The sequence below is a fragment of the Anopheles ziemanni genome, assembly GCF_943734765.1.
Source record: "Anopheles ziemanni chromosome X unlocalized genomic scaffold, idAnoZiCoDA_A2_x.2 X_unloc_59, whole genome shotgun sequence".
NCBI lineage: Eukaryota > Metazoa > Arthropoda > Insecta > Diptera > Culicidae > Anopheles > Anopheles ziemanni.
In genome coordinates, this window is record NW_026689828.1 from 50001 (window position 1) to 70000 (window position 20000).

Here is a 20000-nt window from a genome sequence, read left to right on the forward strand (position 1 = left end):
AATCGGCTAAGTCCCGGATCCATATTATATGAAGAGAAAAATTGGCTAAGTCCCGGATCCATATTATATGAAGAGAAATATCGGCTAAGTCCAGGATCCATATATAATAACCTAATAATCGGCTAAGTCCCGGATCCATATTATATGAAGAGAAAAATCGGCTAAGTCCAGGATCCATATATAATAACCTAATAATCGGCTAAGTCCAGGATCCATATATAATAACCTAATAACAGGCTAAGTCCAGGATCCATATTATATGAAGAGAAAAATCGGCTAAGTCCGAGATTGGGTCTGTCAGACATACACTTTCAAGATACCACACAAGCAAGCAAGATGGCCTAGTGATGGAACCATATAATATGAAGAGAAAAATCGGCTAAGTCCGAGATTGGGTCTGTCGGAAATACACTATCAAGTTACCACACAAGCAAGCAAGATGGCCTAATGATGGATCCATATGATATGAAGAGAAAAATCGGCTAAGTCCAGGATCCATATAATATGAAGAGAAAAATCGGCTAAGTCCCAGATTGGGTCTGTCAGAAATACACTTCCAAGTTACCACACAAGCAAGCAAGATGGCCTAGTGATGGATCCATATGATATGAAGAGAAAAATCGGCTAAGTCCAGGATCCATATAATATGAAGAGAAAAATCGGCTAAGTCCCAGATTGGGTCTGTCAGAAATACACTTCCAAGTTACCACACAAGCAAGCAAGATGGCCTAGTGATGGATCCATATGATATGAAGAGAAAAATCGGCTAAGTCCCAGATTGGGTCTGTCAGAAATACACTTCCAAGTTACCACACAAGCAAGGAAGATGGCCTAGTGATGGATCCATATGATATGAAGAGAAAAATCGGCTAAGTCCAGGATCCATATAATATGAAGAGAAAAATCGGCTAGGTCCCAGATTGGGTCTGTCAGAAATACACTTCCAAGTTACCACACAAGCAAGCAAGATGGCCTAGTGATGGATCCATATGATATGAAGAGAAAAATCGGCTAAGTCCAGGATCCATATAATATGAAGAGAAAAATCGGCTAAGTCCCAGATTGGGTCTGTCAGAAATACACTTCCAAGTTACCACACAAGCAAGCAAGATGGCCTAGTGATGGATCCATATGATATGAAGAGAAAAATCGGCTAAGTCCAGGATCCATATAATATGAAGAGAAAAATCGGCTAAGTCCCAGATTGGGTCTGTCAGAAATACACTTCCAAGTTACCACACAAGCAAGCAAGATGGCCTAGTGATGGATCCATATGATATGAAGAGAAAAATCGGCTAAGTCCCAGATTGGGTCTGTCAGACATACACTATCAAGTTACCACACAAGCAAGCAAGATGGCCTAGTGATGGATCCATATGATATGAAGAGAAAAATCGGCTAAGTCCCAGATTGGGTCTGTCAGAAATACACTTCCAAGTTACCACATGAGCAAGCAAGATGGCCTAGTGATGGATCCATATAATATGCAGAGAAAAATCGGCTAAGTCCCAGATTGGGTCTGTCAGAAATACACTTCCAAGTTACCACATGAGCAAGCAAGTTACCACATGAAGAGAAAGCCGGCAAAGTCTGGGAATGTTACCACATGAACTGGAAAATGGGCAAAAACCTACCTTCACAGGGAACGTGAATAAGTAAGGCTGTAGACATCGGATCGACAAGCCAAAGACTGATATGGAAAGGAAATGAGTAGTACTAGCTTTCCTGAGAGTTGCAGAGCTTAGACTGCATATGAACGAAAGTTATTAAGCGTCAAAGTCAGAGAAGTTACCCAAAGGAACACAAGTTCCAACTTAGAGCATGTATACCGCCTAGACGGTAAGAGGTACGGCCAGGCTGAGGAATAAGGAAATGTTGGGCAACATGTTCCCTAACTATCCCCCGAAGACCGCAAAGCAATCCAACATCAACCAAGAAAGTTATAGCCCGATCAAGGAAACACCTACTTTGCACCGATATTGCACCAAATACATGTACCAAGCACCTTCGGTTGCATACCTGCAGGGGTTTACCATAGTAGGCCATGGAAGACCGATATGCCGAACATAATCACTTTCTATCTCCTCGGGTGTTTGAGATAGCGCTTTGCGGTACAAGAACGAAAGTTAGACTTTATCTTGGTGCATCTTTTTGCCCAAGATCACAAGACCCTATCTACCAAGGCAAGAAAGTTGTGTGGGGACAAAATGTCCAAAAGTGCCCAAAGTGGCACACTTGAACCATATATTCGAGAAAAACACAAGTGTGGGCCCGAGCTAGCAAGTTGAAATGTTCTGACCGTCAGTAGCCCTAGTTGAGGTGCACTTATCATTATATGAGGCCAACGTGCCAGCTAGTCTCTAAAGGGGCGATATGGGTGTTCCAAGGTTTGTACCCAATTGAGGAAAAAACAGGGTAAGGTACGGTGTACCGCGAATAACTCGGGCTATAGATGACCGATCGATGAGTTTGGCATATGTATGGAAAGGTCTCGACGAGACCTAACTACCCTGAAAGTATGAAGGCAAAGACTTGAATGACCGGGAAGTTATTAAGTGCACAAGTGGTAAAGTTGCACCAAAGTCCATGTTACCCGAAGTGGTACATGAACACCCAATATTCGACCAAAACACAAGTTTAGAGACGAGCTAGCGAGCTACATTGTTCAGACTGTCAGTAGCCCGCATCAAGACACGCATTTCATTATATTGAGCCTAGCCGCTAGCTCGACTCGAAGTCGGTCATATGGTTGGTTGATGGTTTGGACCGACCACGTGGTGTACCAAGGTGATGTACCTTTCATGAATTAAAACTCTGGCTGTATGGCACTGAGCGACAAGCTAAGGTGTGATTTGGAATAGTCTTGAGTGGGACTATTTAGGAAAAATGCGAACAAAAAATCACAAAGTCCTTGGGCGAAGCTATTAGCGAAACATAGAGCAAATTGGTACCAAAAACTATGGAAATGGGACTTGAGTCAAAAATAACCGCAAGTTGGAGAAGAGATAGCAAGCTTGCGTAGAACAACTATATTTGGTGCATGGTATCACCAACAAAAAAGTATATGGGGCCAAGGTGCTGGCTGGCCTCCAAAGTGGAGATATGGGCGATCCAAAGTTTGTACCCAAGTACGAACAAGTATGGAAAAAACAGGGTAAGGTACCAAGTACCATTAATAACTTCGGCTGTAGATGGCCGAGCGAGGCAAACGGCTCACCGTTGGAAAGGTCTTGGGGAGACCTATCTACCCTGAAAGTTTCATGAGGCTGAGTTGAAAGACCACGGAGATATTAGGTGATGATGGTCCAATTCGGGGACCAAGTCGCAGGAAATGGCGCTTGACCAAAATCACCCTTGGAAGGTGAATACCGGCTTACCGGTAAGAGATAGCGACTTGGCGTAGAATATTCATAAGTTGGGCGTGTAGAGACGCAACTTTTATTATATGGGGCCAACCCGGTCAGGGTGCTCCAAGTCGGTCGTTTGGTTGGTTTATGGTTTGGGCCGACCACGTGGTGTGCCAAGTTGAGGTACCTTTCATGAATTATAACTTGGTCAGTTTGCCACCCAGCGACAAGCTGCGGTGTGTTTTGGAATGGTCTTGAGTGGGACTATCAAGGAAAAATACCAATCGAAAATCAGCTTGTCCATGGCCGAAGCTATTAGTGAAACATATAGCAAAAGGGGTCCAAAAACGAATGAAATGGGAATTGGACCAAGAATAACGGCAAGTTGGAGAAGAGATAGCAAGTTGGCGTAGAACAATTATATTTGGTGCATGGCATGACCAACAAAAAAGTATATGGGGCCAAGGTGCTAGCTGGCCTCCAAAGTGGAGATATGGGCGATCCAAAGTTTGTACCCAAGTACGAACAAGTATGGAAAAAACAGGGTAAGGTACCAAGTACCATTAATAACTTCGGCTGTAGATGGCCGAGCGAGGCAAACGGCTCACCGTTGGAAAGGTCTTGGGGAGACCTATCTACCCTGAAAGTTTTATGAGGCTGAGTTGAAAGACCACGGAGATATTAGGTGATGATGGTCCAATTCGGGGACCAAGTCGCAGGAAATGGCACTTGACCAAAATCACCCTTGGAAGGTGAATACCGGCTTACCGGTAAGAGATAGCGACTTGGCGTAGAATATTCATAAGTTGGGCGTGTAGAGACGCAACTTTCATTATATGGGGGCAACCCGGTCAGGGTGCTCCAAGTCGGTCGTTTGGTCGGTATATGGTTTGGGCCGACCACATGGTGTACCAAGTTGAGGTATCTTTCATGAATTATAACTCGGTCAGTTTGCCACCGAGCGACAAGTTGCGGTGTGTTTTGGAATGGTCTTGAGTGGGACTATCAAGCAAAAATACAAACAGAATATCAGCTTGTCCATGGCCGAAGCTATTAGTGAAACATATAGCAAAATGGGTCCGAAAACGAATGAAATGGGACTTGGACCAAGAATAACGGCAAGTTAGAGAAGAGATAGCAAGTTGGCGTAGAACAATTATATTTAGTGCATGGTATGACCAAGAAAAAAGTATATGGGGCAAAGGTGCTGGCTGGCCTCCAAAGTGGAGATATGGGCGATACAAAGTTTGTACCCAAGTATGGCAAAAACTGGTAGAGGTACCTTTCATGAATTACTGCTCAGGCTGTATGGCACTTAGCGGGACGCTTGGCTCTGGTATGGAATAGTCTTGAGTGGGACTATCAAGGAAAAATACGAACAAAAAATCACCATGTCCACGGACGAAGGTATTAGCGAAACTTAGAGCGAAATTGCGACCAAGTCGCTGGAAATGGCCCTTGGACCAAGTATACCGTCAAGGCGGTACGAGATAGTGAGTTGACGTAGAACATTTATAAGTTTGCCTACAAGAGACAAAAGTTTAGTTATATGGGGCCAACCCGCTCAGGGTTGTCCAAGTCGGTCATATGGCTGATCGAAATTTTCGACCAAGTACTGAGAAAACAGGGTAAGGTACCGTGTACCTCGAATAACTTCGGCTGTAGATGTCCGAGCGAGGCAAACGGCATAGCGTTGGAAAGGTCTTGAGGTGCTCTAGGCACCCTGAAAGTATGAGAAAGCTATCTGGAAAACTTGTGGAGATATTAGAGAAACATAGGGCCCAAAAGATACCAAGTCGCAGGAAATGGGCCCTCCATGAACACCCTAAAATCCCAATTACGGCTAAGTTGCAGGCCAGCTAGCGAAGTGAAATGTTCTAGGCATAACTAGAACACGTTAAGGCGCAACTTTTTGAAAAAGAACTTTTTTCGATATCTGGTCCCCAAAGGGGGGATATGGGCGATCCAAGGATTTTTCCAAGTTTCGGTACTTTTTACGGTATCGCTCATAGCTCCGGCTGTAAGCAAGCAAATGACAATCTAAGACATGATTTGGAAAGGTATTGAGTAGTACTAACTTACGTTAAAACACAGCGAAGCGCTATCGGTTCATGGCAAGGCCGATATAAACAGTCAAAGATGAAAAATGTTGATAAAATGAACAAAAATTACCTTGGTACGCGAATAGCGGCCAGGGATGAAGAGGTACGAAGTTGGTGTAGAACAATTATAATTAGGGCTTGGTACGCTCTAAAAGTTTGCCGAAGACCGCAAAGCGCTCAGACCCTTAGAAAGTGGCCATTTGGGCCGAACAGTGCATGCAAAGAGGTGAAAATGCAAAAATTGCACTTTGGGGGGCGATTTGCGGGGGGAAGGAGGGGTCGGAGGGCAAAATGACCCTTGACCAAAAAGTTTTATCTCGTCGAGATCTACAACATTGCCGAAGACCGCAAAGCGCTAGCTCGCAATCGAAAAATCGAGAATTTGAAAATTTTCTAAGTCTTGGGCTCCCTAAGGAAAAGTTTCAAAAATCACGTTTGTCCCCTATTTTGAAGGGGAAGGAGTCGGTTCCGGGGCAAGGTGTCTTCGGCAAAAAGTCTTATCTTTTTGCGTACTTTCGACTAGTTCAATAAAAATTTTTGACCCAAAATTTGTTCGGTGGACCCCTAGGTCGAAAAACCCGAAAAAAGTCGAAAAAAGTCGAAAATGTCGAAAAATGAGAAAACCTCATATTCGGACTCTACACGAGCCCCAGATATTGAAAAGTGAAATCCGCGGTCGATTTGGAACAAAAAATTTACCTAGGCAAAGTTGTATGGAGGTAGGGACCCCTGAGAAAAAAGTTTGGTCCCGAGGCTCCTTGGACCACCAAGTCCCTAGGTCGGACCAAAATCGGAAAAAATCCGACCAAAGTCGAAAGTGTCGAAAATTTTAAAAAACCCCTTTTGGGGCCCTATGGCCTCCCTAGATAATGAAAAGTGAGGTCCGCGGCCGATCCGGAAGAAAAACTTGACCTAGGGAAACTTGTATGACGGTGGGGACCCAAAAAAATTTCGATGAGTGTAGTTTAGACAGGCCGGAAAATGTATCGGTGGTCCGTATCAAGGGACGTCTTTTAGTTCCATGGGGTGGTGGTCGTCGAACAAAGTCGCCTAGGTCGACCACCAGAAAGACCAGTCGTGTTGTAATGGATGTTTTGACCACTTTACTAGGGAAACCTAGTAGGTCGAAGCAAATTTGGGGTTCGAGATGAGTTGGTGAAAGTTGGTCCAACCTAGGTGTGCTTGGTGGAGGTTGACCATGAAAGTAGAGCATGATGGGAATGACCATAACTTTGGTTCTAGATGTCGGATCGGTACACTTTCGGCAGTTTTGGAAAGGTGAAGGCCTGCTCTAGCTATGTTTCCTACCAAGCTGAGCGCCTACTAGTGACCCGGAGGAGGTATTAAGGGTCAAAGGCAAAAAGGGGTACCCTAAAGTGCGTGTGACCAAGAAAATGGGAAAAACGGTATCGCCTATAGCTCAGGCTGTATGGCTCGGATCGGAAAGCTTGGATATGCGTTGGAAAGGTCTTGACGAGCGCTAGCTATGTGTCCTACCAAGCGAAGCGCTAGGTGTTGAGCAAGTCGGTCATATTAGAGGGCAAAGGTGAAAAATGGTGGTTTAGAGGCGAAAATTCACCTTATGATCGAAAATAGCGGGCGAACGATAAGAGCTACGAACACGGCGTAGAACAATCATAAGTACGTTACCACAAGACCTAACTTTGGCCAATATAGAGCGAGAAGATCGGAGGTACCCATCAGGGTGATATGGCTGGTTCAAAGTTGGACCAAAACGAGACTTGAGAAATGGATTGAAACACGGTATCGCGAATAACTCAGGCTGTATGGAACGGATCGACAAGCTTAGATCAGTGTTGGAAAGGTCGAACCGAGCGCTAACTATAATCCCAAACAACCGAAGCGCTAAGTGTTGAGCAAAACTGAGTTATTAAGCGACAAAGTGGAAAAATAATACCAAAATTTCCAAAAATCACACAAGACCAAGAATACCGAGCAGGCGGTAAGAGATAGCGGGTTGACGTAGAATACTTATAAGTTTGCCTCTACGAGACCTAAAAGTCGTCCATAGAGAGCGAGAAGATCGGACCACTCTGGAAGGGTGATACGAGTGGTCAAAAATTGGCAAAAATGAAACATGGCTAAAATGGATTTGACTTGTGCACCGTATAGCTCCGGCTGTATGGCATGGATTGTTAAGCTAGGATATGTTTTGGAAAGGTAACACCCAGCGCTAGATACGACTAGAAGAAAGCAAAGCGCTAACTAGCATGATTTGGAAGTTATTAAACGACAAAGTCGAAAAATGTTACCAAAATTGAAACTCGAGTACATTGGGCCAAAAAGTACAAGTTGTGAAATTTGGACTTACGAGTAAAATACCGAGCAGGCGGTAAGAGATAGAGACTTGGTGTAGAACAATTATAAGTTGGGCATGTTATAACCTATATTTGGCCCGAACATAGTGTCGAGATCGGTGGCACCCAAAAGGGTGGTACAGGTGTTAGATGGTTTTCCCAGAGCATAAGCTCCACATGATATGGAAAACGGGAAACATCATAACTTCGGCTGTATGGCATGGAATGGAACGAACAAGGTATCGATGGAAAGAGAAAAGGAAGCGCTAACTATAATTCTTGCCAAGCAAAGCGCTAGCATGTGACCGTTCAGGTGTTATTGTGAGTCAAAGTCAGAAATTGTTACCACGAGAGGCGAAAATCCGACTAAGTCCAAAAATACCGGGCTGGCGGTAAGAGATACGGCTTGGCCGTAGAACATTTATAAGTTGGCCAAGACAAGACCTAAGTTTCGTCCATAGACGACAAGAAGATCGAAGATACCTGAAGGTGAGATATGGGCGTCCCAAAGTGGGCCTTTGGAAAAGTGACAAACTTCCCTTATAACAGCATACACCAAATATCTCTGGCTCTATGGCACCGAATAAGAAGTTGAGCTCAGCGATAGAAAGGTGATAGTCAGCGCTAAATATCATACGAACAGAGTGAAGCGCTAAAGGGAAAGGATCTTGGTGATATAAGGTGACAAAGTCGAGAAAAGTTGCCTCAAAATCATGAAAAATGTGAAAAAATGGCTAAGTCCCGGGTGCCTTAAGGGCAGGTTAATCGAATGTACCGAGCTGGCGGTACGAGATAGAGACTTGGTGTAGAACAATTATATGTTTGGCATGGCAAGACCTACATTCGGTCAATACAAAGTGAGAAGATCAAAGATACCCGCAAGGGTGATATTGGTGTCCAAAGGAAAAAAGCACTAAGTCAAGAAGTCAGTATGCGATGAAACACGGACCAAGAGTACCAAGCAATTGGTGCAAGTTAGAGCCTTAATGGTTCAAGATAGAGACTTGGTGTAGAACAATTATAAGTTTGGCATAGCAAGACCTACATTTGGTCAATACATGGTGCGAAGATCAAAGATACCCGTAAGGGTGATATTGGTGTCCAAAGGTAAAAAACACTAAGTCTTGGGTAACTTATATGAAGAAAAAGGACCCTGATGGGTCATATGGAATTGATCGAAAAATCGGCTAAGTCCCAAAATGGGGATGTCAGAACTACACTCAAATGTTACCACACCAAGCAAGGCAAACTTATATGAAGCAAAGGACCCTGATGGGTCATATGGTATTTTACGAAAAATCGGCTAAGTCCCAAAATGGGGATGTCAGAACTACACTCAAATGTTACCACACCAAGCAAGGCAAACTTATATGAAGGCAAGGACCCTGATGGGTCATATGGTATTTTACGAAAAATCGGCTAAGTCCCAAAATGATGATGTCAGAACTACACTAACAAGTTACCATACCAAGCAAGGCAAACTTATATGAAGCAAAGGACCCTGATGGGTCATATGGTATTTTACGAAAAATCGGCTAAGTCCCAAAATGGGGATGTCAGAACTACACTCAAATGTTACCACACCAAGCAAGGCAAACTTATATGAAGCAAAGGACCCTGATGGGTCATATGGTATTTTACGAAAAATCGGCTAAGTCCCAAAATGGGGATGTCAGAACTACACTCAAATGTTACCACATCAAGCAAGGCAAACTTATATGAAGCAAAGGACCCTGATGGGTCATATGGTATTTTACGAAAAATCGGCTAAGTCCCAAAATGATGATGTCAGAACTACACTCAAAGGTTACAACACCAAGCAAGGCAAACTTATATGAAGCAAAGGACCCTGATGGGTCATATGGTATTTTACGAAAAATCGGCTAAGTCCCAAAATGGGGATGTCAGAACTACACTCAAATGTTACCACACCAAGCAAGGCAAACTTATATGAAGGCAAGGACCCTGATGGGTCATATGGTATTTTACGAAAAATCGGCTAAGTCCCAAAATGATGATGTCAGAACTAAACTAACAAGTTACCACACCAAGCAAGGCAAACTTATATGAAGCAAAGGACCCTGATGGGACATATGGTATTTTACGAAAAATCGGCTAAGTCCCAAAATGGGGATGTCAGAACTACACTCAAATGTTACCACACCAAGCAAGGCAAACTTATATGAAGGCAAGGACCCTGATGGGTCATATGGTATTTTACGAAAAATCGGCTAAGTCCCAAAATGGGGATGTCAGAACTACACTCAAATGTTACCACACCAAGCAAGGCAAACTACCTAGGTGAACCCTAGGAAGAAACACGGACCAAGTCAGATGGCCTAAGTCAAGAGTTCAAGTGACCTAGGGAAAGTTGTATGACGGTGAGGACCCTGAAAAATCTGGTTAGTGTAGTTCAGACAGGGTAGGTTTTTGGGTCGGCCGGACCTCCTTATTTCGGGTTTTGACCTCCTCAAGAAGCTACACCTAGGCAAACTGCCTAGGGTGAAAGTGCGAAGACCAATCGAATAGTAAGACAAGTTTTGACCGATCGCCCTAGGCAAGCTTGTATGAAGAAAGGGACCCTATGGGTCATATGGAAATACATGAAAAATCGGCTAAGTCCCAAAATTGGGATGTCTGAACTACACTAAAAAGTTACCACATCAAGCAAGGCAAAGTACCTAGGTGAACCCTAGGAAGAAACACGGACCAAGTCAGATGGCCTAAGTCAAGAGTACAAGTGACCTAGGCAAAGTTGTATGGCGCTGAGGACCCTGAAAAATCGGGTTAGTGTAGTTCTGACAGGGGAGGTTTCTGGGTCGGCTGAACCTCCTTATTTTGGGTTTTGACCTCCTCAAGAAGCTACACCTAGGCAAACTGCCTAGGGTGAAAGTGCGAAGACCAATCGAATAGTAAGACAAGTTTTGACCGATCGCCCTAGGCAAGCTTGTATGAAGAAAGGGACCCTATGGGTCATATGGAAATACATGAAAAATCGGCTAAGTCCCAAAATTGGGATGTCTGAACTACACTAAAAAGTTACCACATCAAGCAAGGCAAAGTACCTAGGTGAACCCTAGGAAGAAACACGGACCAAGTCAGATGGCCTAAGTCAAGAGTACAAGTGACCTAGGCAAAGTTGTATGGCGCTGAGGACCCTGAAAAATCGGGTTAGTGTAGTTCAGACAGGGGAGGTTTCTGGGTCGGCTGAACCTCCTTATTTCGGGTTTTGGCCTCCTCAAGAAGACAGACCTAGGCAAACTGCCTAGGGTGAAAGTGCGAAGACCAATCGAATAGTAAGACAAGTTTTGACCGATCGCCCTAGGCAAGCTTGTATGAAGAAAGGGACCCTATGGGTCATATGGAAATACATGAAAAATCGGCTAAGTCCCAAAATTGGGATGTCTGAACTACACTAAAAAGTTACCACATCAAGCAAGGCAAAGTACCTAGGTGAACCCTAGGAAGAAACACGGACCAAGTCAGATGGCCTAAGTCAAGAGTACAAGTGACCTAGGCAAAGTTGTATGGCGCTGAGGACCCTGAAAAATCGGGTTAGTGTAGTTCTGACAGGGGAGGTTTCTGGGTCGGCTGAACCTCCTTATTTCGGGTTTTGGCCTCCTCAAGAAGACAGACCTAGGCAAACTGCCTAGGGTGAAAGTGCGAAGACCAATCGAATAGTAAGACAAGTTTTGACCGATCGCCCTAGGCAAGCTTGTATGAAGAAAGGGACCCTATGGGTCATATGGAAATATACGAAAAATCGGCTAAGTCCCGAAATTGGGATGTCTGAACTACACTAAAAAGTTACCACATCAAGCAAGGCAAAGTACCTAGGTGAACCCTAGGAAGAAACACGGACCAAGTCAGATGGCCTAAGTCAAGAGTACAAGTGACCTAGGCAAAGTTGTATGGCGCTAAGGACCATGAAAAATCGGGTTAGTGTAGTTAAGACAGGGGAGGTTTCAGGGTCGGCTGGACCTCCTTATTTCGGGTTTTGGCCTCCTCAAGAAGACAGACCTAGGCGAACTGCCTAGGGTGAAAGTGCGAAGACCAATCGAATAGTAAGACAAGTTTTTGACCGATCGCCCTAGGCAAGCTTGTATGAAGAAAGGGACCCTATGGGTCATATGGAAATACATGAAAAATCGGCTAAGTCCCAAAATTAGGATGTCTGAACTACACTAAAAAGTTACCACATCAAGCAAGGCAAAGTACCTAGGTGAACCCTAGGAAGAAACACGGACCAAGTCGGATGGCCTAAGTCAAGAGTACAAGTGACCTAGGCAAAGTTGTATGGCGCTGAGGACCCTGAAAAATCGGGTTAGTGTAGTTCAGACAGGGGAGGTTTCAGGGTCGGCCGAACCTCCTTATTTCGGGTTTTGGCCTCCTCAAGAAGACAGACCTAGGCGAACTGCCTAGGGTGAAAGTGCGAAGACCAATCGAATAGTAAGACAAGTTTTGACCGATCGCCCTAGGCAAGCTTGTATGAAGAAAGGGACCCTATGGGTCATATGGAAATATACGAAAAATCGGCTAAGTCCCAAAATTGGGATGTCAGAACTACACTATAAAGTTACCACATTAGCAAGGCAGACTTGTATGAAGAACGGGACCCTGGTGAAAGTAGCAAATATCCCAAACCGAACATGAATATTATACACACAAGAGTACGAACATAAAGGAACACGGACCAAGCGTACCGAGAGAATCGGTACTATAGAACCCTCGTGGTTCTACACAAAGACTTTATGTTAGGGGTTCAAGCCCCATAGTACTCAAACGGTGACAGTAGCAAATATCCCAAAACGAACGTGAATCTTATTCACAAGAGTACGAACATAAAGGAACACGGACCAAGCGTACCGAGAGAATCGGTACTATAGAGCCCTCGTGGTTCTACACAAAGACTTTATGTTCGGGGTTCACACCCCAAATCGAACGTGGAATTTACTTTCTGATGGTCATGCGGTCGTCCAAAGGGGTCTAGTATCCTGGGATGACAAGCATCACGGGCACAGCTCGTATCAAAACAGTCGAAGAGGCCCGCGAAAGCTTGCTTTCCATGGCTATGCGATGCACAAATTGAGTTTACTCACCGTAGTATAAAACGAACGAACCGAACCTATCCGAGTAGGGATAATGGGCGCAGTAACATACTTCTGTGACCCAGCGAGAGTTGAACGAGGTGACATGAACTGTCAGTGGCTTATATCAGATGGGATACATACATGAGATTGCTTTCAAATCTACACTCGAAAACCTAACCAAGTAAAAGCGAACGTGGGAAGGATTCGAAACCGGTCACGAAATCTTAAGCTGGAAAGAGTCATCACTATGGATACATATTATGCGAAACCAATCAAGTGCTCAGTACTGATCCAAAACCTAAGAGCACTAGTGAACACCTTATTCTCACCCTAGTTCACATCCAAGTGATCGACCACGTGTGTGAAGCAAAGACCAATCGAATTCCTCAATGAACCGAACACTATGAACAAATGGCCAAAAACGTTATAACTATCCAAACATCCTACTATCTAGCGAAAGTCATCACGATGGAACCATACAATGATCTTAACCTATAGCGCTCACCTATTCCTACCCAGAGTGCAAGTGAACAGATTGCTCACCCTTACCAGTTCACAACCACGTGATCGACTAACATACCGAGGTTACCACAAGTCAAAGTTATACGTTTACAAGCGCAAGACCAATCGAAAACCCCGAAAGCAATCTCGACCCAAAATGTATTATCCGTGAGTGTAGTCGAGTCTCGTACTCGTCATCTGTAATCGTCGGATAGAATATCCAGTACACGGTTGTCTTTCCAAATGAAATCTACATACAGAACTCGCTCTTGGCAAATGGGTGGCATTGGCGCAATCAGGAGCGAGTTCCCGTCCGGGTGCCAAGTGATTGGCAAATGTCTGGGGGAAAGCAACCATATATTGATTTGTCTGTTAGTGTACTGGGTGTTTGAGGTATGTAGTATCCACGCTTGGTTGGGTGTGTCAGAGGACCGTGAATGCGTTCGCAACCCCAATTGGGGTACATCGGGAATGATTTTGTGGAACCGATGTGCCCGGCACACACTAAGTTTTGTTGCAAGTTAATAGTGTGCCATGTCCGGGGGGGTTGTGATTAAACTCTGGTGAATTGCGTACTGTGGTGATTGGGGTATGAAAGCCCCGCAGTTGCAATGATCGGACGCGCCTAGCGTGTCCTTTAGTTGATGGTAGGGAAATGAAGGCCCTTGTCAGCTCACCTAAGTATTCATGGAAGTTTGGCATAAGGTCGCTGTGGTAGGGGTATGAAGGCCCCGTCAGCGCATGCACAATCGGGCGCACGAGCGCTTAGCGGAGTCGAATGCCGCTCAAGTGCCTGTCCGGTGCATCGGGTGTGTGTGATACGAGGGCAATGAGGTTCGCACGGGGGCTCGCCTCCCGTGTGCTACCGGACTTGACAACATATAGAACGTGGTGTTTGCTCCTCCGGGTGCAATGGGACAATGAACATTCGAACGCAAAGTCGGAATTCTGGTTGATCCTACCAGTAATATACGCTCGTCTCAAAGGTTAAGCCATGCATGTCTAAGTACAAACAGATTTAATGTGAAACCGCATAAGGCTCAGTATAACAGCTATAATTTACGAGATCATCAACCTAGTTACTTGGATAACTGTGGAAAATCTAGAGCTAATACATGCAACATGCCAGGACCCTCGCGGGAACTGGTGCACTTATTAGTCAAACCAATCGCGGGTTCTCCGTGTCATTGAGTTGAAGTCTGGATAATGATGCTGATCGTATGGTCTCGCACCGACGACAGATCTCGCAAATATCTGCCCTATCAACTATGGATGGTAGTATAGAGGACTACCATGGTTGCAACGGGTAACGGGGAATCAGGGTTCGATTCCGGAGAGGGAGCCTGAGAAATGGCTACCACATCCAAGGAAGGCAGCAGGCGCGTAAATTACCCAATCCCGGGACGGGGAGGTAGTGACGAGAAATAACAATATGAAACTCTTTAATGATGTTTCATAATTGGAATGAGTAGAGCATAAATCCTTCTACGAGGATCAAGTGGAGGGCAAGTCTGGTGCCAGCAGCCGCGGTAATTCCAGCTCCACTAGCGTATATTAAAATTGTTGCGGTTAAAACGTTCGAAGTTGATACTTGTCCAACACAGTCCGGCTCCGCCGACCCGGTCAACCCGTGGTCGGTGGGCCAAGTCGGAATCTGGTTGCGACTCAATGGTGTGGTAGGGCACCAAGTCTGTGTCATGGTGTGCCCTTCAACGGGTGCAAGTGTAACATAGAGCTCGACCGCTCACGTTTACCTTGAACAAATTAGAGTGCTTAAAGCAGGGTGCCCAAACGCCCTAGAATAATCTTGCATGGAATAATGGAATACGACCTTGGTCTAATCTTTCATTGGTTTGTACTCAGACCGGAGGTAATGATTAACAGAAGTAGTTGGGGACACTAGTATTACGGCGCGAGAGGTGAAATTCGTAGACCGTCGTAAGACTAACTAAAGCGAAGGCATTTGTCAAGGATGCTTTCTTTAATCAAGAACGAAAGTTAGAGGATCGAAGGCGATTAGATACCGCCCTAGTTCTAACCGTAAACGATGCCAACTAGCAATTGGGAGACGCTACAACCAGGTGCTCTCAGTAGCTTCCGGGAAACCAAAGTCAGGTTCCGGGGGAAGTATGGTTGCAAAGTTGAAACTTAAAGGAATTGACGGAAGGGCACCACAATGAAATGGAGCTTGCGGTTCAATTTGACTCAACACGGGAAAACTTACCAGGTCCGAACTTATGGAGGTGAGACAGATTAATAGCTCTTTCTCAAATTTAAGGGTAGTGGTGCATGGCCGTTCTTAGTTCGTGGATTGATTTGTCTGGTTAATTCCGATAACGAACGTGACTCACATATGCTAACTAGAACGCAGTCAGCGTTAATGCGTCGATGCCGATTGGAACGGGTTAGGACCTTTCGGTGGAGTATGACCTGACACCTTCGCTGTTCGTGTGCGCAAGTGCACTTACGGTACGCTGCTTAGCAGGACAATTTGTGTTTAGCAAAATGAGATCGAGCGATAACAGGTCCGTGATGCCCTTAGATGTTCTGGGCTACACGCGTGCTACAATGTGGGTAGCAGCGTGTCTCCTATTCCGAGAGGAACGGGAAATCACTCAAATACTCACTTAGTAGGGATTATGGATTGCAATGGTCCATATGAACTCGGAACTTCTAGTAAGTGCTGGTCATCAGCCAGCGTTGAATACGTCCCTGCCCTTTGTACACACCGCCCGTCGCTACTACCGATGGATTATTTAGTGAGGTCTTTGGAGATGATCGTTCGCTGGATCCTCGTGAACCGCGTCTGCTTTATCGAAGTTGACCGAACTTGATGATTTAGAGGAAGTAAAAGTCGTAACAAGGTTTCCGTAGGTGAACCTGCGGAAGGATCATTAGTGGCCAAGTGATCCTTCCAGAAGTCCGAACCTGCGGGTTGAGACTTCGGCACAAGTTGCCATATGATAATTGACGAAACACTATAGAAGTCCGAACCTGCGGGTTGAGACTTCGGCACAAGTTGCCATATGATAATTGACGAAACACTATAGAAGTCCGAACCTGCGGGTTGAGACTTAGGCACACGTTGCCTTATACATGACTTCGAACAAATACACAAGTCCGAACCTGCGGGTTGAGACTTAGGCACAAGTTGCCTTATACATGACTTCGAACAAATACACAAGTCCGAACCTGCGGGTTGAGACTTAGGCACAAGTTGCCATATGAAAGTTGACGAAACACTAACAAGTCCGAACCTGCGAGTTGAGACTTAGGCACACGTTGCCTTATACATGACTTCGAACAAATACACAAGTCCGAACCTGCGGGTTGAGACTTAGGCACAAGTTGCCTTATACATACATTGGCCAAATAAACAGAAGTCCGAACCTGCGGGTTGAGACTTAGGCACAAGTTGCCATATTATATTCGATCAAACACTAAGTAGTCCGAACCTGCGGGTTGAGACTCAAGACCGTAACAAGATGTCACTATACAAGTCCGAACCTAAGGGTTGAGACTTAATGCGATCTAGATACCAAGTTGACATCCAATACCTGTTGAGCAAAACCAAAGATTCCCTGTTCTCGAATGATTACACTATATAACAGGGAATCATGAAGAAATCAAGCAAGCGTGAAACAAAGTCATCACTTGGGCATGCTCGATAGCCAACCACATGACCTTAACCTAAGAGAGCATGCAAACCACATGATACCTATAAACGATTAACCCGCCCTAGTTCAATCGTTCACCAAGTGATGACTTCAGTATGGCTAAGAGAAAAACTTTTAAATGGGAAAAACTCTAAGTCCGAACCTCCGGGTTGAGACTTCCGCGTCGGAGGTGGGCGCACCTCCTATCCGAAAGATGATGAATCAGGGGTGTTCGGTCAGCAATGGTCGGATGCCCCGTCGTAGTCCAACTATGACAATCAAAGTCAAGACCTCCGGGTTGAGACTTCCGCGTCCGGAGGTACGCGTACCGCCTACCCGAAAGATGGTGAATCAGGGGTGTTCGATCAGCAATGGTCGGATGCCCCGTCGTAGTCCAACTATGACAATCAAAGTCAAGACCTCCGGGTTGAGACTTCCGCGTCCGGAGGTACGCGTACCGCCTACCCGAAAGATGGTGTGCTTCTGGGGTATTCGATGAGTCGGATACCCCGTCGTAGTCCAACTATGACAATACAAAGTCAAGACCTCCGGGTTGAGACTTCCGCGTCCGGAGGTACGCGTACCGCCTACCCGAAAGATGGTGTGCTTCTGGGGTATTCGATGAGTCGGATACCCCGTCGTAGTCCAACTATGACAATACAAAGTCAAGACCTCCGGGTTGAGACTTCCGCGTCCGGAGGTACGCGTACCGCCTACCCGAAAGATGGTGTGCTTCTGGGGTATTCGATGAGTCGGATACCCCGTCGTAGTCCAACTATGACAATCAAAGTCAAGACCTCCGGGTTGAGACTTTCTAAGAGTACAAGCATAAAGGAACACGGACCAAGCCGTACCGAGAGAATCGGTACTAGAGCCCTTGTGGTTCTACATTGAGAGAGCCCTCGTGGTTCTCATTAGGGGCTTTATGCAAGAAGTACTCAATACTGTGGTGTGAAGTATAAAGTATAGAGTCCTCCACTGGTCCACGCTGCTCCGGCGGTCCTGGGTAAGATAGTTCATTCTAGCTTGCCCTATGTGGAAGAGGACTCAATACCCTACCTGTTGAGCTTGAAACAAAGTCATCACTTGGGCATGCTCATATTGCCATACACAATTACATTATATTCGAATGAGCATGCAAGCGACCCTATATAGACCGAACCAAAACGATAGATACCGCCGTAGTTCACCCCCACCAAGTGATGACTTCAGTATGGCTAGTGTGTGAAGTATAAAGTATAGTCCTCCCCTGGTCCACACTGCTTCGGCGGTCCTGGGTAAGATAGTTAGTTCTAGCTTGCCCTATGTGGAAGAGGACACAATACTTAATACTTAGAGTACAAGCATAAAGGAACACGGACCAAGCCGTACCGAGAGAATCGGTACTAGAGCCCTCGTGGTTCTACATTGAGAGAGCCCTCGTGGTTCTCATTAGGGGCTTTATGCAAGTCGTACTCAATACTGTGGTGTGAAGTATAAAGTATAGAGTCCTCCACTGGTCCACGCTGCTCCGGCGGTCCTGGGTAAGATAGTTCATTCTAGCTTGCCCTATGTGGAAGAGGACTCAATACCCTACCTGTTGAGCTTGAAACAAAGTCATCACTTGGGCATGCTCATATTGCCATACAATATTCCATTATCTACTAATGAGCATGCAGCTATATGATTATAACCTGTAAACGATTACCCCGCCGTAGTTCAGCGCTTCAACCAAGTGATGACTTCAGTATGGCTAGTGTGTGAAGTATAAAGTATAGTCCTCCCCTGGTCCACACTGCTTCGGCGGTCCTGGGTAAGATAGTTAGTTCTAGCTTGCCCTATGTGGAAGAGGACACCATACTTAATACTGTGGTGTAATGAACAAAGTATAGTCCTCCACTGGTCCACGCTGCTTCGGCGGTCCTGGGTAAGATAGTTAGTTCTAGCTTGCCCTATGTGGAAGAGGGCATACAAGACAAAGTATAGTTCTCCCCTGGTCCACGCTGCTTCGGCGGTCCTGGGTAAGATAGTTAATTCTAGCTTGCCCTATGTGGAAGAGAGCATACATGAACCAAGAACGAAGGTTATGATCGAGGAATGATTCGACAACTAACCGATGGTATGAAATGTGAAGAATTCAAGCAAGCACACAATCAAGTCATCACTTGGGCATGCTCGATAGCCAACCCTATGACATTAACCTAGTAGAGCATGCGAAAACCAATATATATGTAAACGATGCCCCTCCCTAGTTCAGCGCTTCAACCAAGTGATGACTTCAGAATGGCTAAATCAAATCGGTTCAAAACATACCATCGGTACCCTATTGAAACACACAAGTCGATATCAAACCTCATGATTGTGTAGTCCTCCACTGGTCCACACTGCTCCGGCGGTCCTGGGTAAGATAGTTCATTCTAGCTTGCCCTATGTGGAAGAGGGCACATTACTCAATACTGTGGTGTTATGAACAAAGTATAGTCCTCCACTGGTCCACGCTGCTTCGGCGGTCCTGGGTAAGATAGTTAGTTCTAGCTTGCCCTATGTGGAAGAGGGCATACAAGACAAAGTATAGTTCTCCCCTGGTCCACGCTGCTTCGGCGGTCCTGGGTAAGATAGTTAATTCTAGCTTGCCCTATGTGGAAGAGAGCATACATGAACCAAGAACGAAGGTTATGATCGAGGAATGATTCGACAACTAACCGATGGTATGAAATGTGAAGAATTCAAGCAAGCACACAATCAAGTCATCACTTGGGCATGCTCGATAGCCAACCTCATGACATTAACCTAGTAGAGCATGCGAAAACCAATATATATGTAAACGATGCCTCCCTAGTTCAGCGCTTCAACCAAGTGATGACTTCAGAATGGCTAAATCAAATCGGTTCAAACCATACCATCGGTATCCTATTGAAACACACAAGTCGATATCAAACCTCATGATTGTGTAGTCCTCCACTGGTCCACGCCGCTTCGGCCGTCCTGGGTAAAATGGAACATTCCA